Source organism: Mirounga angustirostris, unplaced genomic scaffold (assembly GCF_029215605.1).
Source record: "Mirounga angustirostris isolate CCGP_5_RB_7025 unplaced genomic scaffold, mMirAng1.0.hap1 SCAF_9, whole genome shotgun sequence".
Taxonomy (NCBI): Eukaryota; Metazoa; Chordata; class Mammalia; order Carnivora; family Phocidae; genus Mirounga; species Mirounga angustirostris.
In genome coordinates this window covers 101,903,457-101,927,073 of record NW_026991717.1, presented here as the reverse complement: position 1 = coordinate 101,927,073, position 23,617 = coordinate 101,903,457, and the positions used below count along the sequence as shown (strand labels likewise).

Here is a 23,617-nt window from a genome sequence, read left to right as displayed (position 1 = left end):
CTGCCATCAAATGCCATTCAGGCTTAATGCTGTAGCAGTGAATTGCATAGATTGCGGCATTCTTTGAGGCCCGAAAGCATTATGGTCTCTGTGAGGAGGACAGATGAGGCCTGCTTCCTCCTCCCCGTTGCTCAGGCAAGACACTTTAGAGGTTGTTCCTCTCTCCATATTTGGGTTCATTTTGGTTTTCCTTTTTTTAGAAACACTTAAGACTTGCTTTAGTGGACCAAGTATTACCTAGAGGCCCAGTGGGCAGCTGCAGATGGCACTGCATTTGAGGAGCCAAAGGGAAGGTTCCTTGGGAAAGCCTACCCTCCCTGCTGGCAAATAGGGGGCAATAAATCGATTTGTACTTCCACTAGTGACAGCTACCAAGCAGAGTTTGAAGGCACAGATCACTCCATCCTGAAGGGGTATTATTAAGGAAGGCACCAGAAAGGAAGAAGGGACACAAAGTCAGACTGCCCGGGGCCTGAATTAGTCAATCCCTTTAGAAGTGGTGGACTGACCTACCTTCTTGCCTCACGTATTATTTCATCTATGGTGTTTGCCCCAGCTTTGAACTTAAACAGAATATTTAAAAACAAATTTCCCCTACAGAGTTGTCTGTACTCAGTGTCTCCAGCTCTCCTCATTTTCCTTGAACCCACTTAAGTCATCCCTGCTGCCCGTTCAGAATTGCCTTTGTCAATGTCACCATGACCTTCACATTGCCAAATCCAGTGACAATCCCTGGTACTCATGATATTCAACTAGCAAGATCATCTGATCTAGTTGGTCTTTCTTTCCTCCCTAAAACATTTTTTTAAGATTTATTTTTATTTATTTATTTTAGAGAGAGAGTGTGCATGCAAGCACATGGACAAGTGGGGGGGGTGGGAAGAGGGAGAAGAAGCGAGAGAAACTCAAGCAGACTCTGTGTTGAGCACGGAGCTTGATGCAGGGCTCCATCCCACCAACCTGAGATCATGACCAAGAGTCGGTCGCTTAACCCAGTGCACCACCCACACGCCCCCTCCCTAAAACATTTTTATACTTGGCTACCAGAAGGTCACACTCTTCTCATTTTCCTTCTCTCTCCTGACTACTCCTCAGTCTGCTTTTCATGGTTTGTTTCCCTTCCTAAACCATGGCACTTATCACCACCTCATATTCAGTATATTCTACTCATTATTTGCTTATCATCTCTTTCTTCACAACTAGGCTGTAACCTCTATTGGGGCAGAGAATTTGTGTTTTGTTCATGTAGTTCCTCAATGTGGTAGGCACTTACTAAATACTAATGTAATGTTGAAGGAATAAAATGGTTTAGAATACTCCTTTTAAATCAATTTAGTGATGCCCTTTTTTGCAGGGTATGTGAAATTAACATGGTAGAATTATATCTTACAGAGGGATTAGGCACTAAACTCGGCATTTAAGGAGAAAATCGCACACACTCAAAAATCTATCCTTAAAAAAATCACTTGAGAGGGGCCATGTTGGATCCTCACACACTGATATCTGAATAAGCTCAGCCCACCCGGTCTCTCCCCTAGAACTGGAACATGAATTATAATTTCCTTGGTTGAGCACCAGATGAAGCTGTTGGTGTGATGTTAGAGCTATGAGGTACAAAAATACATATTTTAAACACTAGCTTCTCGCACTTGGACTGGCAGCGTGCACACACTCTGAGAAGCAGTTGGCAATCAAAAGGAAATGGATTCCTGGCTTCAGTCTCCTGGTCACACATGCTCCAGGGCTTCTGCACATTGTGCGGCAGAACAAAAGAAACTACCCATACTCTTTACTCATTTCTTTTTTTTTTTTTAAAGTAGGCTCCACACCCAACACGGAGGCCAATGTGGGGCCTGAACTAACGACCCTGAGATCGAGACCTGAGTGAGACCAAAAGTCAGATGCTTAACCAACTGAGCCACCCAGTTGCCTCCAAACTACCAAGACTTTAAAAAAATTGTTATTTCTTGCTGAGTTCTTAGAATTGAATTCACCTGTGTTAAGTTGCACATACAGACAACTCCACTATGTAAAGACTTGCCAGGGTTTCTCAACTCTGGCTAGACACTAGAATCATCTCTAGAACGTTAAAAACATTCAAGACCCCACTCTAGACTTACTCTATCAGAATCTCCAGGGATAGAGCCCAAGTCTGAAGTTCCCTAGTAGAGCCTGATGCATAGCCAGGGTTGAGAGCCACTGCTAGGATACTTCATTCTATGTTGCATTATCACAAGTGGGTTTGAAACCATTTAAATTTAATGATTTCTGAATTCACCTATGTCTGAAGGCATTCTTGCAAAATTATAAAATGAGCATCCTTTCCCTGTTAGTGTCCTTCTCCAGGGGTCTCCCTCATCCCTATCCCCCTGGTACCTGCAGATTGCCCATAGGCAGGGAGAGTCTACTAGAACAATGCATATTCCAGAAGTATCCTGTTGGGCAAAAAACTGAACATTTCCTTCCTCTCTCTCCCCTCCAATTCCTACTTGCCTTTAACATTTCCTTTTAGCTAGTTAGAAATTATTCTCGTAAACCAACATTGCTGTTATGGGCTGAATTGTGTCCCTCAATATTTCATATGTTGAAGCCCTATCCCCTAGCACCTCAGAATGCAGTTAGATTCGGAGATAGAGCCTTTGAAGAGGTGATTAAGTTAAATTGAAGTCCTTATGGTGGGCCCCATTCCAATCTGACTGGTGTCCTTACGAGAAGAGATTTGGACACACAAAGAGACACGGAGGGGGCGGGGTGCACACACCGAAAGAGACTTGTGAGGCCGCATCGAGACAGTGGCCACCTGCAAGCCTAGGAGAGAGGCCTCAAAGGAAACCATACCTGCCAAAACCTTGGCCTTGGACTTCTGGCCTCCAGAACTGTAAGAAATTAATTTCTGCTGTGTAGACCATCCAGTCTGTTGTATCTTCTTATGGCAGCCTCAGCAAACTGATACACTTGTCAAGATGCTAACTGCCGATAAATTAAGTATTAACCAAGTATTTATCTCTATAAATTATATGAAGATAAAAAATATAAGACAGAAACTTTGGCCTCAAGAATCTTGCCATGTGTTGCCCATGTAGGGGTACTTGCATTTGGGGGATTATTCTGGTTATTCTCCATTTCCCTCTCTAGATTCATCTCACAAAGCCCTGCTCACTGCTCTGGGATGCTGATCCAGTGGATTACATCACCTGGGCTCTCTTGCCCTCTATCTTCCAGGTGGGTTTGGCCAATGGAAACTAATAGCAGGAGGTTGGAGGTAGAAGAGAAAGGGAAATTCTTTATCGAGGGCTGGGTTTTGCCAACGCCTGGGTTCGTCCCTGGCTAGAGCTTTCTCTAGGTTCTGTTATCTCTGTTCCCTCTCCTTGTCCCTTCAGGCCCACACGTGATCATGGCTTCCTGCTTCTTCTAGTCCCCAGGTGCTTCTTCCTCTTGTCACTTCCCTTAATCTTGCCCACACCTCCATAAAGAATCCTTTAATTAAGGCCCTTTCCATGATACCTGTTTGAGTGTGATATTTGTTTTCTGTCAGAACTCTGAGTGATACAGAGAGATAGAGTAGTATGATGAGAAAAACTATCACTTTGTGTCAGGCAGCCTTGAATTTGTACACCAGTCCCAACCATAAATAGTTGCGTGACTCTGTGCAAGTTTATCTCATTGACCCTCAGCTTCCCCATTTCTTTTTGTTTGTTTGCTTTTCATGTGGAAATATATCTTTATTTTTTTAATTTAAATTCAATTAGCCAACATATAGTACATCATTAGTTTCAGATGTAGAGTTCAGTAATTCATCAGTTGCATATAACATCCAATGCTCATCGTATCACGTGCCCTCCTTAATATCTGTGACCCCATCTCCCCACCCACTCAGCTTCCCCATTTATAAAGTGGGGATAATGACACTTGTCTCATAGAGTTGCTGAAATTAAGTAAGATAATATACAGTGTCTGGCAAATGGCAGGTGCTCAACAGTGGTATTACAGCATATAATAGACGTAGTCATTGGTTTTACTGTACAAGATACTCTTAGAGATACAAAGGAATGATTCTGTCATGAGAAAGTTTTAGGTGCCACAGCAATTTCAAAGAATAGATTGAGGTTCTGACAGGTCCCCTTCAGTGGGCAGAATTCTAAGATGATCCCCATCTTTCAGCCATTGGTGTGTACACTCCTTCTCCCAGGTATTCAATCTAACACTAATATAGGTATTACTCTGAAGGGATTTTGCAGATGTAAATAAGGTTCCACATCAATTGACCCTAAGATAAGGAGATTATCCAAATGGGTCTTATCCAATTATATGAGTCAGAGAGTTTTCTCTGGCTGGTCCCAGAAGGGGAAAGTAGAGAGATGAGCTCTTGCTGGCCCTGAAGGAAAGAAAACCATCTCAGTTGGGAACTGTCAGTGGGGGTCCCAGGCACAAACTGCAGGCAGCCAGTAGGAGCTGAGAGTGGTCCCCAGCCAACAGCTAGCAGGAAAATGGAGACCTCAGTCCTACAACCACAAGGAAATGGATTCTGTGAATAAGAGGACCTCGGGCCAGGTGAGAAAGATAGCCTCAGCTGACACTGATTTTAGCCCAGTAGATCCTGACCTACAGAAATTAGGAGCTAATAAATTTGTGTTGTTTTAAACCACTTAGTGTGTGGTAAATTGTTTCACAGCAATAGAAAACGAATTCATTCTCAACCACTCTGCCAGCAAATTCCTCTCCTGACTATAAAGAAAATGCATTCTGGTCCCATCTCAGTCACTGAATCCGTGTGCTCTCTCATCAGCAAATGACACACATTCCCTCTACATTTCCAGCTCACTTATCTTGAATGTTCACCCTCCAGGAGCAAGATTTCAAACAACGTTAAATAATAACAACCACACATCAAGCTTCTACCCATGCTGGGAAATAAAATCATCTGCACAGCTATTGGCCAAAGGGATAAACAAGTAAGGAGGAACAACACAGAAGAGGAGTTTCTGACTTCAAGGGAAATTTTTAGTAGGCTCACTTGATTTTCAAACTGATGATGGAGGATTTGGGGAAGTTTCACAGTTCAAGACAGGAAAAGGAAGACTTACCAAAAGGCGAACATACTGGCACATACGTTCTTGTCTGTGCCACCTATTTAAGCTACTATGCTCTCTCTTTCTCAGGGGGCCAGAGAACAAACACCAACAATCTTAAAGAAAACAATCAAATGAAATAAAGCACATAGAGAACCTTGTTTAGGTAATACAGGCATACCTGAAAAAAACCGAAATTTAAATAACTATCATGGTAAAGAAGAGCAGACATTAGCCCTAAGAATCAAGTCTACTGTTTAAGGAACTTTTTGAAGTCTATATTTATAAGGGATTATAAACTATAAGGGAAGAATCTTATTTTGGTGGCTCATATAAACCCATTTAATTTATCCATTATGTATGGGTTTTTTTTCCTTTTCTTCTTATAGTAAGGCACATATTTGAAAATGTGTGCCTCAGGTAAATTTTCATCATTTGGATAGATATTTGAAACATTTTGTTCGAACACTTAAGGAAATCTAAATTCTTTTCTGAATCCTTATTGTTTTTCTGTTGTTCTAGGGAATAATATGAAGAACTGAGCTTTGCAATACAGTGCTAAGGTCTTTGTTCTGTCATGGGGATAATTATTACCATAGGTCATTATAAGATAAGAAGCCACAAATACATTAGTAATGGCAAAGATCTAAGCAGCTAATATAGTGAACATGCTTGGATGGGGATATATTCTTGCAAAGATATCTTTACATTTCAGTAATTAAGTGTGTCGTATTAATTACATGGCCCTTTCACAAAACCTCACCAAAAAAAAAACCCAAGAACTTTTCCTCTTGATCTCAGATTAGAACTGATTGCATAATTACATTACCTGGATAATTAAATACAAAGTTAGTAGCCTTAGAACTGTACGATATTATGGTTTCATTTTCTAATAGAATTACCCTGTCTTCGGTGTAGAATTCTTGCTAAGCAATGGAGATCTAATTAGTTAGTGACATGACATGAACTCCTCGGGGAGCTTTCCTTGGAGAAAAGGCACAGATTAAAAATGATTCAGGGAACTTCTTTCTCATTTCATTACTGGGATCCAAGTCACAGGAATTAGATATGTGAGAGATCTGTTAGACTTTCTTCTCTCTTATCCAGGGAGTGGGAGTATGTTCATCAGGCATTGTGCTTCTGGGTTCGGTTAGGTCCAATTTAGATAAGAAAGAACCACCTCTGGATGTAACAACATTGTTGGGATACATCCCTCCTCCAGCCCCTGAAAGACACATCATTACTGACATCTCACAGATCCTATAATGATCTGAGGACACACTTGTTTGCCAAGGTACAGGGTGATAATATGGCTGTGTTTCTGACAGACTGGTAATTACTTCATGTAGAAAATGATTTTAGGCAGAATGAACACAGGAGTATCCTCATGGGGAGGGGTGCCTTCGATAACCTGGAAATTTGAAAATTTGAAGGCCATCATTGTTTGATTTGATAAACACATCATAAAGCCACTTCTGCAAGTCAGAGCCCAAATATCTTCATAATTGTTTAAACTTCTACCGGCTTCAACTTTCTGAAAGGTTTTCAATCAGGGTGTGCAAAGAAAAATCATCCATTGCCTTTATTAGTGGGAGTGACGGGGTAGAGCATGTTTTCCTTGTTTGCAGTCTATGTCACTTTGCATTTCTAGGTCATGCATTATGGCCATCTGGAAGTCAGCTGGGTAGCTCTGCTGAACTTGGTTGGGCTTGCTCCCATGTGTGCCGTTATGCTGGCTGTAGGTTGACTTGGGCTGGTATGACTGGGGTGACTCAGCCCTTGTCCAGCTTCAGCACTTTCCTATGGTGTTGGCAGAAGTGCAAAGGAAAGCCAACCCAATACACAAGCCCATGTCGAGTCTCTGCTTGCATCCTATCTTCTAAAATGGCATTAACCAAAGCAAGCCAAATGGCTAAGCCCAGTGCTGCATTAATGTAAGTCTATCCTGCTTATGATGGAAGGCAAAGACACATGACAAAGGGCATGGATACAGAGAGGAATAAAAAAGTTGGGGCCATCATTACTATTTACCACACAGTCCCCTCAGCAACTATGAGATAAACTTCGGTTTAATCTGCAAAAGATCCCCTCTTTATTATTATTAAACTGTCTGTTTAGATGACCTTCAATCCTGGAATAGGCTTAAAAATGAACCATTAAATGGTTGTAGACCATTTGTAGAAAAAAGTATGTAGTGTCTTCCTTATCTCTGAGTCCTTTAGTTGTTATTGAAATTGCTAATTAGAAAGACTAATCTTGGATGCAATTGATACCTTACTCCTCTATCTTGATTAATCAGAAGCATTATTCCTTGGGTATAACTGTCTTAGTCTTCTCAGGCTGCTATAACAAAATGCCATGGATTGAGTGGCTTAAACAACAGGAATTTACCTCTCGCTGTTCTGGAGGCTGAGAAGTCCAAGGTCAAGGTGCCAGATGATGGAGTTCCCCACTGAGGGCTCTCTTCCTAGCTCATAGACAGCTGCCTACTCCCATGCCTCACATGGAAGAGAGACGGGGAGAGGAGAAAGAGAGAGTTTCTTTGCAGTGTCTCTTCTTATAAGGACGCAAATCTCATCATGAGAGCCCCCACCCTCATGACCTCATCTAACCCTTATCACCTCCCTGAGGCTCCATCTCCCAACACCCTCACATTAAGGGTTAGGGCTTCAAAATAAGAATTTCGAAGGGGGTGGGGCATAGTTCAGTCCACAGCAATAGCTATCACCCAAATAGATTCTTCAGCATGTGAGGGAGCTCCACAAGAGCACAGTCTCTATTGCTTAAAGTGAGACATGGATTGTAATGGAAATGGGAGGAGGGGTGAATTGGGAGGGAGTAGTGAACAACTTAGAAAGGAGCAGACTTCACATTGCCCACTCCATGATATAGCACTTATTCTGAGGTGAGTTACATCATCTAAGGTTTGGCAAGACAAACGCTGCCCTTCCCCATGACCCCAGTGAGACCACAGTAGGGGTGATAGTGGTGATGGTAGGGGAGGTAACAGGCAGGGTCTTCGCATTTCCAAAAAGACCCCGAACATCGTTAGTTTACAATTGCATCAGAAAAATGAAACATAACATAGTTAATACTGTAATTAAAAAGATGATTAAGATAACAACTGTCCATGTATTTTCATTTGAATGATACCATAAAAGAAGTATTTTTACTTAATAAATTAAGTGTGGATTTCTTTTCTTAAGTGCAGAAGATACTATTCAGAAGATAACTTTGGTTTTAAAACAATAATATTTGGGGCGCCTGGGTGGCTCAGTCGTTAAGCGTCTGCTTTCGGCTCAGGTCATGATCCCAGGGTCCTGGGATCCAGCCCCGCATCGGGCTCCCTGCTCTGCAGGAGGCCTGCTTCTCCGGCTCCCACTCCCCTGCTTGCGTTCCCTCTCTCACGGTCTCTCTCTCTGTCAAAAAATAAACTCTTAAAAAAAAAATAAAAAATAAAACAATAATATTTGATGTGCTAAAATTACCAATTCAAAAACCCAACTCTGCCATAAGCTTTTAGGTTTGGCTTACAATTTTTATTATTCTATTTATTAGCCTGGCAAATTTAAATAACCACTTTTTAACTTGGCCTTTGAATAAATTTGTTTAATAAATTAAATATCTTAGAATACTTTCAATTATATTTATTAATTTATGTACTTGATTTCCTTTTATTTATTTATTTTTTAAGATTTTACTTATTTATTTAAGAGAGAGAGAGTGAGAGAGACAGAGAGCACGAGAAGGGGAGGGCCAGAGGGAGAAGCAGATTCCCCATTGAGCAGGGAGCCTGACGTGGGGCTCAATCCCAGGACCCTGAAATTATGACCTGAGCCAAAGGCAGACGCTCAACCGACTGAGCCACCCAGTTGCCCCCTTGATTTCCTTTTAAGGTCCTTTAATTGTTTGATTAAGCAAACTTCCCAAGTACTCAAATTATAAATCCAGTAAGTGAAATTCATATGTGATGATTGTTAAGCTCTCTTAGACAGTCCAGTGATACTGAAAACTTAGATTTCACCTTAAAATCACAAGTCTAAATCAGTTACCGACTTACACATTTTAGTACTGGAATTACGAGGCTCATCAGTTACTCAAGTAGTACAGATTCTCTGAAGTATTACAAGTAGTAATATATACCGAATATGCAGATACCTTTCCACTCAAATATATTGAAACTACAAGTTTGAGCCTCTTAACACTTCTACATTTCATGCTGTCTTCCCAGAGTTGAAAGACTTGAGTTAGCTCAAGCCATGTTAAGGATTAAGATTGCATAACAACCAGTGGTTCCAGGTCGGACCAAGCCTGGAGTGTCATCAGCAATCCCGATAGAATGTGCCTCTTCTAATCCCGATAGAATGTGCCTCTTCTGCTTTATAGTCACTACATTTAAACTCCTCCAAAGGGGAGGTCCCAGATAGGCCATTGCTCTGGGTTCCAGTTATGTATTATCTAATTCTTCTGTAATTGCAGGGTCTGAACATACCGCCTGCTGGGGAAATCACTAGATTATATTTGACATATTTGGGGCTCTTAACTGTATGTAAATTTCTTTTCTCCCTAATTCTTTTTTTTTTTTTTTTTAAGAGGGAAAGAGAGAGGAGGGGCGAGGGGAAAGGGAGAGGGAGAGAGAATTCTTAAGCAGACCGAGATCATGACCTGAGCTGTAATCAAGAGTTGAACGCTTAACTGACTGAGCCACCTAGGTGCCCCTTTTCTCCCTAATTCTAAAGATCTTTAAACTTACCAGAAGTGTCCATTCTTTCCATATACATTTTATCTCTTATGACCACACAAATTTGTTCAGATATAAAATAATACCCAGTTCAATTGTGGAGATTTCTCATGGCTTTGTTTGAATATTTTGGTCACAACTTTCAAGGTCATTCCAATGACATGTTTTTCAGAAAGTTGAAATCCAAATACTATCAGGTTTCTCATTTCAAACCACTGATGGCATCTTCCAGATGCTGCATTTTTCACTGCACATAGTATCACATGATTTGAAGTTTTATTAAGTATTCAAATGTAAATGACAAATGTTTCCAAAGCCTAATTTAAACATTGTGTGTTGACTAAGAAATGTCAATGACTCATAAGCAAATTTTGAATATATTCAAATATTAAATTTTTCTTACGTTTGTGTCTTGTCTCAAGTAGATTGTAAGGTCCTTAAGGAGAAGCACCTGGTTTTATATTTATAATGTGGGGAAATACTTACTCACTAGGTAATGAAGACAAGTTATTTAATTGGGACCTGCACTCTAGCTTCATAATAAAAGAAGAATATTTTTGTTCTTTAATTTAGATGCCCAGTCCTGTAGCAAGAGAATGAGTTCTGGGGACAAAGACACTGTTTAGCCTGCGGGATTTATTTAGAATCCTTAAATCGAGGGCCAAGGACATATTCTCAGAGGACATTGCATTCTCTATAGAAAGTTGTTGACTTTATACAGAAAACTATCTTTGAAAAATGTCATATAATCATATTCCGGATCATCCAGATGACATGTAATAGAATCCTTTTTTTTTTTTTTTTAAGATTTTATTTATTTATCTGACAGAGAGAGAGAACAAGTAGGCAGAGAGACAGGGAGAAGCAGGCTCCCCACTGAGCAAGGATCCCCATGCGGGGCTCGATCCCAGGACCCTGGGATCATGACCTGAGCCGAAGGCAGCCGCTTAACCGGCTGAGCCACCCAGGCGCCCCTTTGTAATAGAATCCTGTCATGGAATTTCAGCACCAAAGTCTGTGCATCATTGGAACCCAGAAGTACATTCGCTGTTTCAGGCTAATGAGTAAAGAATACAGGCAAATTCAATACAAAAATCACATATTAGGTTTTTATAGTTGCATCAGAAAAATGAAACAATATATATTACAGTTGAAAAGAGGGGCGCCTGGGTGGCTCAGTTGGTTAAGCGACTGCCTTCAGCTCAGGTCATGATCCTGGAGTCCCGGGATCGAGTGCCGCGTCGGGCTCCCTGCTCGGCAGGGAGTCTGCTTCTCCCTCTGACCCTCCTCCCTCTCATGCTCTCCTGTCTCTCATTCTCTCTGTCTCAAATAAATAAATAAAATCTTTAAAAAAAAAAAAAAGAAAAGATCATGATGATAACAATTATTCAAAGAAGTAATGCAAAAATAAGGATCAAATGATGTCATTGTATTTGGTTTGAAAAAAGCTTTTCAGGAGTTCCAAGAGCTGCACTGGTATGCCAAACTCAACAGAACACGGAGGGGCCGGCAGCACCAAAATCATGCTGTAAACGGTAATTCAATTTCAAGAAAACATTGTATGTTACATTAATTTAATGTTGTTAATTAGAATTTTACTGTTTTTGCCATTTGTAATTAGTGCACATACTTTAGTTTTATTATTGAGTAAAAACTGCAACACAAGGAGTTCGTAACTAGTTTTATGTTCATATATGTTTAAGTAACATTAGTATAAACATAATTGAAATCAACATCTGGGCATCGGTAGGAGTTTCTTTCTTTCTCTTTCTTTCTTTCTCTCTTTCTTTTCTTTTCTTTTCTTTCTTTTTTTTTTTTTTTTTTGCTGCAAAAAGCTTTATTGTTTCCATTTGGCCCACGGCTTGGGAGAGGGCTCCAGAGTGGTTACAAAGCTGCCTCGTGGCTGCAGGGAAAGGCTGAGGCACAAGTTCCGGCACCAGGGGGATGTCAGAGGGGCCCCCTCAAAGCCTGCTGGTCTCCAGAGGCTCCTAGTCGTGCTTGAGAGTGAGCCTTTCCAAGAGATCCTCGCCCAGCCCAGCCTGGGGGCCGGCCAGCCTGCGGAGGTGAGGCAGGTGGTCCCCATCTTCTTGATGAGTTTCACCTTCTCACCCAGGAAGTGGTTTTCCAGGGAGTCACAGAGATGGGGGTCTGCGCGGGCAGAAGCCGGGGCACGCAGCTCCAGAAGGGCCTGGTTCAGGTTCACCTCCAGGACCTCGGCGGCTTCCATGGCATCTGGGGCTTTGCCCCCCTCATCTTGGGACGGCTTCTGCCCATCCTGGAAGAGGGCGCGGCAGCCGCGCTGGTTTTGCATCTTCAAGAGGCACTCGGCGCCCTCGTGCTTCTCCTCAGCCGGCTCGAGGAAGAAGTGCCCACACCTTCCAGAGCCACATCGTCACGGTCGAAATAGAAGCCCAGAGAGAGGTAGGTGTAGGGGGCCCGCAGAGGCATGTTGCCCGGGCGGTTGACGGCGGCCTCCCCCTCGGTGGAATCATTCTGACGAATCTGGGAGCTCACTGTTGATCGGTGATAAGGAGCTAAGCTCGAAATTGGCTATTGGCTGGTCGCAGAGGCCGCGGGGGCCAAGAAGATGGCTCCCAAGGTTGCGACTAGAGAAGAGGTTGGAGGGTGGTCGTTGGCTGGTAGGAGGGGCGCCCCGTGCCTGGGTCCGTGCCGACCGAATACTGCTGAAGGGAGAGACACATCCGCAGGACGGCCGGGCTCACTGCTCGGTAGGAGTTTCTTATTTCCTTTTAAAGGGATTTGTGCAGCACTTAAGTTGAGAAACTTTGATGGCACATTTACATACTATTTCCATTTTCCATTTTCATCCCAGAGAACTTACGTATTTTAAGGTGATTTAAGTACAGTAATTGATAAATGCATAGAATATAGATACATATGTAAGTGAATGTAAATATGTACATATCTTACCAAAAACTACACAATGCTTTGAACTCCTAGAAGATAAATTATGTTTACATATGTACTATTACAATAAAATTTATTATAACATTGCATCAGGGTACTGAAAATAAAACCTAATGTGGCTAATCCTGATCCAGGACTGTAAGTCTATGTGGTGAGGTAGGTTAATTCCTCTCACAGAGTAGAGTTATCTTTAACCCTTTAGGAGACCCTGTTTCTTGTTTGCATTTCTCTCTTCGGGATTTTCGCGCCAAATGCAAGCACCACAACGGAGAGTTCAGTCTGCGCTGTTGAAGGGATCTAAATGGCACTGCCTAATTTACCTGCTCATTGTCACTGTTACACTTTTGAGTGATGGGGACCTGGGAGGTGCCTGGACAGGAGTGTCATTTGATCGGGGAGATGCTGGGTGCCTGATCTTTAAAAACAAACAGGAAAAAGCATTCTCAATCTGATCCTCTTAACCAGAAGTTCTTACCCTGGGGAGGACTCCAGGAGCTGGGGGCGGGGGAGGTGGGGGAGGGGAAGAGAAGGGGGAAAGCCTCCCCACACTGTGGAGAGCAAATTGAAAGTCACAGAGGGGTATGCCTCAAGGCAGTTTGTAAATCCACTTTCTTTGTCATAACAGGAACAAATCCCACCTTTGAAGTTTTTCCTTCTTGTTACAAGGATTCGGAATGTCTTTTGTTTAATCCATTTTAGCCCTTAATACCTGACCTGGATCAATCCTGTTGGTTAGATTACACAGCATTCATGCTGATTTTAAACTGGCCTGGGGTGGGGTGGTCGGGGGCACCGGGTTCTGCCTCATTGGTGTGGGAATCTCAAGAATAATCAACAGGAACACCCAGACCACCTTTATTTTGAAAAACAAACTGTCCTTTTCCACTTAAATGCATAATCTTGATGAATATTGCTAAACAGATTTTGGTGTGTTCTACAAATGATACATCTTCAAGGGGCCTTTGAAAAGCTGATTCTACTCACCTATTCAGCGTGGCGTAAAGGACTGTGATGTTCACCACATAATACATAATGCCTTCAATGAAAATTCAAGGACGGCCTTCTTTCCCAGGCCCCCACATCAACTGTGGGTGCAGATTTGAGCAGTAGGGGACACTTTGCTTCTCAATCCTCGCCTTGGTGTCCTCTTTCTCAGGGATCTGATTATTGAATAAGAAAAAGAAAAGAAGAGAGAAAGCCTCTTTATAAAATGCAGCCCTATTCCTTCAATCTCCAAAGAGCTTTTAGCTCCATCCCTTAAGAATTCTGAAAGCCAGTGATGAGCAAAGGTGAGGTACCCTCAGAGTAAGCCTCACAAAGGGCAATTGCTAATTAGGTATTTTTCTAGGCAAGTGGCTATTAACTGGTTCTTAACAAAACACATTGTCTCAAATCACTTCAGGTTGGCTGATGCAGAGGAACCTTCCCAGAAAATCAAACAGCTTGGCTCAGAGGAGGGGAGAGGGGGCAGGTGGCCAAGACCACCGGAACTTTCACTTACCCTAGTGTCTTGAAGGAGCAGGAGACTCACAATCACTGCCCCCCAGCCTGGTGTGCCTTGGAAAAAGTCAACCATGTAGGTTAACCAGAAAATGGCCCAGTCAGCAGGGACGGGGAATGCACATTTGATACTTGGGTAAAAAATGTGCCATTGGCAAAAGGAGAAGACAGACTGGCTCCTGGTTTCTTCATTTTGGCTGGTTATGTTTGTTCTGATAGTCACCCAAACTTCCAAGGGCAGAAACTGTGCTTTTTATCCCTTCAGCCACAAGTCACTTCACTGGGCTGTGGGCTTTGTAAAGTCTCAAGAGAGGCTTATGGGTAACTGGATAAATTGATGTTGAGAGTGCATTGAGTGTGCCCCTCCAGAAGAAGGTGAAAACATTTGTTTTGTCCCCAATAACCCCGTCAAGTAACAAACGTGGAACATGCTACTTTTTCTCTGTTGCAGTAAGGAGAGAGTACTTTTTACATTATGGTATTTGAGAATTGAAATTGCTCACTGGGTGTCCTATTTATTCATTATTCCCATGATGCCTCTGCATCTCAGTCTTTCACACTGGCAGGGAGAATGTACTGTTGCTGGCAGAAGATAGTAAATCCATGAAATGATGCTGATAGACAAAGCAGAGCACCATGGGTTGCATGGGGTAGATTTCAAAGTTGCTGATTTATCAATTTATCTTAATATATAAAAATGAATGTGGATGCAGGAATTGACAAGCCGAACCTTAGTTCACATGGAAATGCAAAGGACCCAGGATAGCCAAAGTAATCTTGAAAAAAAAAAAAGAAAAGAACGAAGTTAGAAGACTCACACCTCCCTATTTTAAAATATATCACAAAGCTACACTGATCAAGGTGGTGCTGCTGTCAGAGAGACATAAGATTGTGATGGTCAGTTTCGTGGGTCAGGCCCCAATCCCTGTTATTCAATCAAACTCTAATCTAGGTGTTGCTGTGAAGGTATTTTGTAAATGTGACTAAAGTCTATAATCAGTTTACTTTAGGAAAAGAAGATTATCTTAGATAATCTGAGTGGGCCTGATTCAATCATTTGGAAGGCCTTAAGAGCAGAACTGAGGCTTCCCTGAAGAAGAGATTCTGCCTGTGGACCACAGCTTCAGCTTGTGCCTGCCCTTCCTGACAGCTTGCCATATGCATTTCAGACTCGCCACAATTACATAAGCCGATTCTTTGTAATAGATCAATCTCTCTCTTTGTATGTATGGGAGTTTACATATATACATCTCTGTATGTATATATTTGTACATACATACATAGATAGACATATCTATATGTATATATATCTCTCTTTCTATACATCTCCTACTGGTTCTGTTTTCCTGACTGATCAACAGAATAGAATTGAGAGTCTAGGAATCAGCCCCTATGTTCTTACACTTATGGTCAATTGATTTTTGACAAAGGTGCTAAGACAACTCATTGGAGAAAGAATAGTCTTTCCAATGAATGGTCCTGGGACAACTATATATTTATATACAAAAGAATGAAATCGCACCCTTACTTCATGACGTTTGGAAAAATTACCTAAAAATGAATCAAAGACCTAAATGTAACAGCTACAGCATAAAAGTCTTAGAAAAAAACCTAGGTGTAAATTTTGTGATCTTGGATTAGGCAGTGGTTTCTTAGGTAGGGCTCCAAAAACATGAGCAACAAAAGAAAAAAATAGACAAATTGGCCTTCATCAAAATTAAAAGGACACAATGAAGAAAGTGAAGAGACAGGCCACAGAATGGGAGAAAATATTTGCAAATCATATATCAAATAAAAGTTTAATACCTAGAATATATAAAGAATAATTTCAACTCAACAATAAAAAGATAAATGACCCAATTTAAAAATGGGCAAAAGATTTGACTACACATTTCTCAAAAAAAAGATATTCAAATGGAAAAGAAGCATATGAAAAGATGCTCAATATTATTAGTCATTAGGGAAATGCAAGTCAAAACCTCATGAGAGGACGGGGAATGCACATTTGATACTTGGGTAAAAAATGTGCCATTGGCAAAAGGAGAAGACAGATTGGCTCCTGGTTTCTTCATTTTGGCTGGTTGTTTGTTCTGATAGTCACCCAAACTTCCAAGGGCAGAAACTGTGCTTTTTATCCCTTCAGCCACAAGTCACTTCACTGGGCTGTGGGCTTTGTAAAGTCTCAAGAGAGGCTTATGGGTAACTGGATAAATTGATGTTGAGAGTGCATTGAGTGTGCCCCTCCAGAAGAAGGTGAAAACATTTGTTTTGTTCCCAATAACCCCGTCAAGTAACAAATGTGGAACATGCTACTTTTTCTCTCTCTCTAAAAAAAAGGCAATAACAAAGTATTGGTGCAGATGTGGAGAAATTGGAGCCCTTAGACATTGCTGGTAAAAATGTAAGTTGTAGCAGCCACTTTGAAAACAGCCTAGAAGTTCCTCAAAAGTTTAAACATAGAGTTAGCATATGATCAAGTAATTCCACACATAGGTATATACCCAAAAGAAATGAAAGCATATGTCCATACAAAAACCTGTACACAAATATTCATGAAGTAGCATTTTCATAATCACCAAAAAGTGGAAACTCAAATATTTATCTGATGACGAATTGGTAAACAAAATATGGCTTATCTATATAATGGAGTATTATTCAGCCATAAAAAGGAAAGAAGTACTGAAACATGCTACAATATGGATGAAGCTTTAAATGATTATGCTAAGTGAAAGAAGCGAGACACAAAAGGCCACATTTGTACGAATCCATTTATATGAAATGTCCAGGATAGGCAGATCCGTATAAACAGGAGGATTAGTGGTTTCCAAGGACTGGGGCACGGGGGTGGGGAAAGAGAATATGAGGAGTGAGAGCTAATGGGGTTGAGAGTTTCTTTTTAGGGTGATGAAAATATTCTGGAGTTAGATCATGATGATTATAAAACTCAGAATATATGAAAATCCCCTGAATTGTATAAAGGGCAAATTTTATGGTATGTAAATTATATCTCAATGAATTATATATTTATACATAATTTATAATTATAAATTCTTTTACATACATTAGAATACATATGACCTTACTATAAGTAAGTCTTTGCACTTACATCAAGATTGGTATGTAAAACACACAATGGTTTCTATGGGGATATTCTGTGACCTTTGCTTGAAAGTAGGGATATAATTATGCCAGGTTTTTTAAATACAGAGCTGGGTTTAGTTATGTACATGATATGGAGCTAAGAAATTTCCCAACTTCATTGTGTGATACAAAACTCTTTGGCTCTAAGGCAGTGAAATCATCTGCAAATAAGAGAACTTTGATCTAATAAAAGCGTATCATTGAAAATCTAAGATGCATTCCTTAACAATAATACTTTTTTAAACATCTACCACATAGTGAGCACTTTACATGTGTTACGTCATTTAATATTTAAAACAGCCCTATGAAACTATTATTATCACATGCTACCAGTCAGCAAACTGAAGATCAATGAGTTTAGTTAACAGGCTAAACATGTGTTGCTCTTTAGTAGAACATAATGATGGCCGAGCCAAGATTCAAATGTCTAAATCTCAGGCTCTTTTCCCAGTAAAACACTGCCTTCCCAGAGATGGACCATGGAAGAGCAGTCTCACTCCACCATATACATTTGGGGAGCTGGGGAGTAGGTAAGGGGATAGTGAAGTGCCTGCTGATACTAGAAGCCAGCAGTCAAATGTAGAAAAGACAGACAGGATCATCTTCAATTTGAGACAGAGCCCTTCTTCCTTGAAAGGTATAGTCTCTTAACAATCCCAAATAATGAGGTTTTCTGTGTGTGCCTTATCCAGAAACACCATTTCTTAAGGGATTACAGCATGGACCAAAACTCTTTTTTGAGTTCTCATTGATTCATTCTATGCTGTATCTTGGGAATATGAATATGACATATATAAATAGGACTCCTCATGGAGCCCAATCTGGTGGCAAAGATAAGAGACAGCCACAATTCATCATGATATATGGCAGGGTTGAGTTTGTTGTGGTAGCCAGGATGGACATGCCTAACACTGGGACATAGGTCCAGGAAGGTCTCATGAAGATGATTCAGTAGGATCTTAAGGATGAGCAGGAATTTACTAGAAATCTATCTGTGCATGCAAGGAGAGGTCAGTTCAGAGGAGAGAGGGAAGGTGAAGAAGGCCGTGAGAACATGCACAGAGTGGTGGAGCCCACTGTATTTCCATCTCACACCACACTTGGAGCCTGACATAACAAGGGATTATGACAGACACTTAGTTGTCTACCCAATAGTTCTCCTCCTTTCTTGCTAATGGAACCCCATTGTTGTTTGTGATAACAAAATGGCCTCACCCTTGGAGATGAATCATGGCTGATAGAAACCATTCACAACAATCCTCTTCCTCTTAGACACACATTCATTTTCCCAGTCCTGGCCCATAGTAAGTAGTGGGAAAAGTTTCTTCTTTCCTGGTAGAAGGGGCAGAAGTAACTGGCACCACACGAAGCAACAAGCAAAAACGGAAAAGCCAACATGCTAAGAGTGAGGAACAGAAATGCGGGAAATAACCTGTATCCCTGATGCATCACAGAGAAGTTGTAACTACAAAATCCATCCACGAGGGACTTCTTGTCCTGCAACAAAATAATAAGCCATCATTATTTGACTTGTAAGTAGCAATCAAAAGCATTTTTATATGATACAGAACATTTCCAACTAAAGACGAGCAACATTTTCTCCCCACCTCAAAAGCTTTTCTTTATTTGGTGCATGGACTTCATCCCTGATTGACCACTATGGAGAAAGGCTGAGCTCTGTGAGTGTCCTTCCTAATATCCATTCATTTCCAACTCTATTAGCCCTGAGAAGTTACAAGAAGAACATGACCATTCTGCCTTGGCATATTCATGATAATAGAGCACCCATGGCAGCCATCCTATAGTAAGAAGTCCCTGGGGCCATGGCAGATAGCAAATGGCAATGGTGGGGATGACCCATGATCCTGGCGCCATGCACATGTCAGGTTGCAATTACCAGAGAGAGTTCAGGTTTTGCTCCTGGCAGAGAACCTTGTTTATCTTTGTCATTGGCACCATTGCTTCCACTGCTGGGCCAAAACCTTATTAGCCACTGGAAGTTGGCAGAGGAACACAGACCAGAGCAACTGACTGTGACATGAAGAACTGATATTCTTGCAGACTTAACAGTGTCTCCACTGCTGCTTCCCATTGGCCAAATTTATGATGACTCACCTCTAACAAGGCTATATTTAGTCATCTGTGTCAAATCCAACTCCAGCCCAAAAGTCAGAGATAATTTAATACTAGACTTGGATGGATTTTGTCAGTTTGTTACTTCATGTTCAATGTAAGAAAAACCCACAAGAAAAACAGCCCCAGATGATTTTTCCTCCGGAGTTGAAGATTTTATACATCAGCGAAAGCTCTGAAAAATGACAGTCTTGTGAAAATATACATGCTCTTTTCCTGTGAGTACCAGAGACTTGGTTATGTACCATCTGTGTTAGGAAATTGTAAGCTCACCAAAGACAGAAGCAAGCCTTTTATCTCAGCACCTCCCATAATTCAGTGTGCCCTCCTCATTACTTCTACCTGTGCTGATTCTTTTCCTCACTCCCTCCTTCTCTATTGCCTCCCTCATCCCCACCTTCTGACCTTTTCTCCTCTTGGAGTTTCCATGTTCTTACATAGGAAGATTAATTTAGCTTATCCAGGTTTCTCCAACCCTGCATCTCTACATGTTACCCTCAAGTACAACAAAGGTGGTTAGCCAAGCAGTGCAAACTTTAAAGGATAAGGGAAGGGAAAGGCTGTGAATGTTTTTATCCCTGTAACTCCCATAAATCATACTACTGATAAACTTATTCTCCCACATAACAACCCTCCGCATCTCTCTTTGCCTACTAAATAATTTCCACCCTCTTCATCTGACATTTAATGTCCTCTGTGACCAAGACCCACCTTCCTTAAAAATGAGGTTTTCCTAATATTGGTATCATTGACATTTTGGGCGGGACAAGTTTCGCTGTGGGGGCTGTCCTGTGCATTGCAGCATCCCTGCCTTCTACCCATTAGATGCCAGTAGCATACCCCCACACGGTTGGGACAACCAAAGCTGTCTCCAGATGTTACTAAATGTCCCCTGAATGGAAAAAATCTCCCTGGGCTGAGAAATATTGCTTGAAAGCCTTCTCACCTACTACTTCCTGTACTTTGGCTGTACTCTGTCTGTAAACAACATACTCTGAATTATCTCACCTTCACGCCTTGGCTTTCTTTGTCTTTTTGGTTTTGGAGGGCCCTCCCTTTCATCACCCAGCTCCATCAAACTAAAATCCTACTCATCCTTTAAGACCAAAATCATTACTCCATGAACTATCACGTCATTCCCTCTTACTAGAAGTGTCGTGTTCTTCCTTTGAGTTTCTTCCTCTCATAACTTCCTTTGAGTTTCTTCCTCTCATAACTAAATTCTTTATTTCCATTTGACTTCTTGAATCTAGTAACTCTTTTTTACGCGCTCAACCAGTGAGTGTTTGCCAAATGGATGTGCGAATGCGTCTTTTGTGGTGGAGAATTAGAACATCGGAGTAGGAGATAACATTCTCTCCCCTCAGCTAAGAAGGCCACATGAGACTCATTCTCATGCTTTCTGAATCCTTCTTACTGAGTTAGTGGCAATAGGGCAGCACAGACCTGAGGATTCAGGAGCTTCTGCCCTCCTCAAAAGAATGTCAAGAAGCCAGCAAGCTGATCTTGATTATTCCCTCCCTCCAACATATATGACGGGTGCCCTAAACCATTCTCATTGTTGTTAAGCGACTAGAAAAATCTAGGCCACTCCCCTCCTGCAGGGGATCCCTGGAAATGCATAGGTCCCAGCCTTGTCTGACCACCCCCAGCTCTCACAGCAATTAGCACTCACATTTAGGAAGCCTTTTCTGCCACAGTAAGCCACCTCAGCAATAGTAAGAAAAAAAAAATTAAGTTTTTCCTGTACAGGCTCAGGCTTTCCCTCTATAAGTCATTTCTCACCTCCAGAAACAAGGCAACTAGAAACTCTGTAAATTCCAGTACAGTCTTCCAGTTGTCGTAGCGACTGAGCCAGTGTGGTTTTGGAAACTGTCCTTACAGCCAAGCAACGATCACAGAAGTCCTTCACAGAATAGTTTGACCTTAGTGGGGGAAATTCATTTCTAGAATCTCTACACTGCCACCTCGAGTTCACCGGGAATAGTGTGTCCTTCTTGTCGCTGGACAGACAGCTGGGTGTGTGATTTCCACGTTCTCTGGGCCTTAAATGACAGGCACTGCAGCAGGCTCAAGTAACAGACCTTGTCCTTATTATGACTGGACTTTAGTCCCTCAAACTAGGCAGGCCTGTCAATGGAAACATCTGATGTCTTAGTGCTCGATGGTACAGCCTAGACATGTCATGTTGCTTTAAGAGAGGTAGAAGTAAAAGCTCAGACTGAAATGGAATTAAATACAAAAATAGAAAAAAGAAAGTCCCTTTCAGATTCTCTACTCCCAGGAGACTGACCAGGATTCAAACTTTTAAAAGCAAAAATAAGAATACTGACCAAGGAACATATATATATCTGTGTGTGTGTGTGTGTGTGTGTGTAAAAGATGGAGAAAATATGATACTGCTTAATTTCCCCTGACCGTCTAAATATTGTTTTTTAAGAGATGGAGAGATAGGGGGGGAGGGGCAGAGAGAGAGGAAGAGAATATTAAACAGGCTCCAGGCCCAGCTTGTAACCCAACTCAGAACTCGATCTCACAACCCAGACATCATGACCTGAGTGGAAATCAAGAGTCGGACCCTTAATTGACTGAGCCACCCAGATGCCACCCCCTGACTGTCCAAATAATTTAATATCACTGAAGTTAACATTTTCTCATTTTATATAATGACATTTTTAAAACCTGAATAACATCTTTAAACAGGAAGTCTTTTTAAAATTATTTCACTATTTGTAACTCTGGAATAAACTTTTTCTCCTGGGCTTGTACCTGGTGGCTGGTTGGAAAATCTAGAGGCTCTCCCCTCTACCTCTTTTTTTTTGGAGTGGGAGTGTTTTTCTTAATGTCTGTCACATTAATGATTAAAATCAATTAAGTTCATCTGGGAAGGTGATGTAAAAGACAGATTTCCTCATTCCACTTAGGTGATTTATTGCCCTCTAGTGGTGTGAGATACTAAATATTGATGCAAAGTTAAGGCAGAATGAATTGGAATTCATTCACTCAATTATTTATTGAGTAGCTACTCTATGCCACGCATAGTTTCAAGCTCTGTGGCTATAGCAGCAAAGAAAATAAGCCAGAATCCTGAAATCAGGGAGCATATATTTTAATGGGAGAGATAGAAAATTAAGGTTTAAATATGAGTGGATACTTTAGATTGGAGTGTCTAGAATGGCCTCCCTAAGAAGGTGATATTTGCCCCTAGATCTGAATGCCAAGAAAACCAGCCAAAGGAAGATCAGGAGACAGAGCATTTCAGGCAAAGGGAACAGCTAGAATAAGAGTCTTAAAACAGAAATAAGCTTGGGGTGTTCAAGGAACAGAAAGATTCAGATTGGCTAGAGCATGGGAGATGGAGAGGATGGTATTAGATGAAGGTGGAAAGATAGGTAATGGCCAGATCATGCAGGGCCTTGAACCAAAGAAAAGCAAGTTGAAGGACATCAAGCAGGGAAATAACAATTTGATTCACATTCTTTAAAAGCTTGCTACAATAATAAACTGTAGATGAGCAAAGGAGGAAGTTTGGAGACCGTGAGGAGGCCGCTATAGTAGTCCTCCATCAGAAATGGCGGTGGCTGGCTCCAGTGTTACAGCGGTGGGAATGGAGAGCGTTGGTGGGTCTGGAAGGTAGAATCAGCAGGATTTGTTGAATGGCTTGGATGTAGGTGTGAGGGTAAGTGAGGGCGTGAGAATGACACCTCAGTTTTTAATTGAGTAACTGAGTGGAAGGAAATGGTATAGACCAAGATGAGGAAGATTGCCTGTGGATTAGTTCTGGGAAGCAAATCAGGTCGTGGCCTTCATGGCTTGGATACAAAATGCTGTACAAATTTTCTTTTTAAGATTTTATTTATTTATTTGATAGAGAGCACAAGTAGGCAGAGAGGCAGGAAGAGGGAGAGGGAGAAGCAGACTCTCCACTGAGCAGGGAGCCCGATGCGGGGCTCGATCCCAGGACCCCGGGATCATGACCTGAGCCGAAGGCAGATGCTTAACGACTGAGCCCCCCAGGTGCCTCTGCTGTACAAATTTTTAAAGAGTGTGTTATACAATGATGCCAGGACAATACATAAATACTTTCAAGTTTCAAGAGGTACAG

General features: G+C 41.5%; 1 long non-coding RNA gene and 1 pseudogene across 1 annotated transcript in view; both read right to left on the bottom strand.

The window, feature by feature from the left end:
• Positions 1–21,410, bottom strand: part of LOC135361484 (uncharacterized) — a 45,479-nt gene extending 24,069 nt beyond the window's left edge. Inside the window, exons 1-3 of the long non-coding RNA XR_010404765.1 lie at positions 21,298–21,410; positions 18,812–18,876; positions 13,723–13,898 (exon numbers count right to left, since the gene is read on the bottom strand). This is a non-coding gene — a long non-coding RNA (uncharacterized LOC135361484). The remainder of the gene's footprint in view (positions 1–13,722; positions 13,899–18,811; positions 18,877–21,297) is intronic.
• On the bottom strand, positions 11,603–13,486 carry LOC123862187 (ferritin light chain-like; annotated as a pseudogene).
• Positions 21,411–23,617: the final 2,207 nt, after the last annotated feature.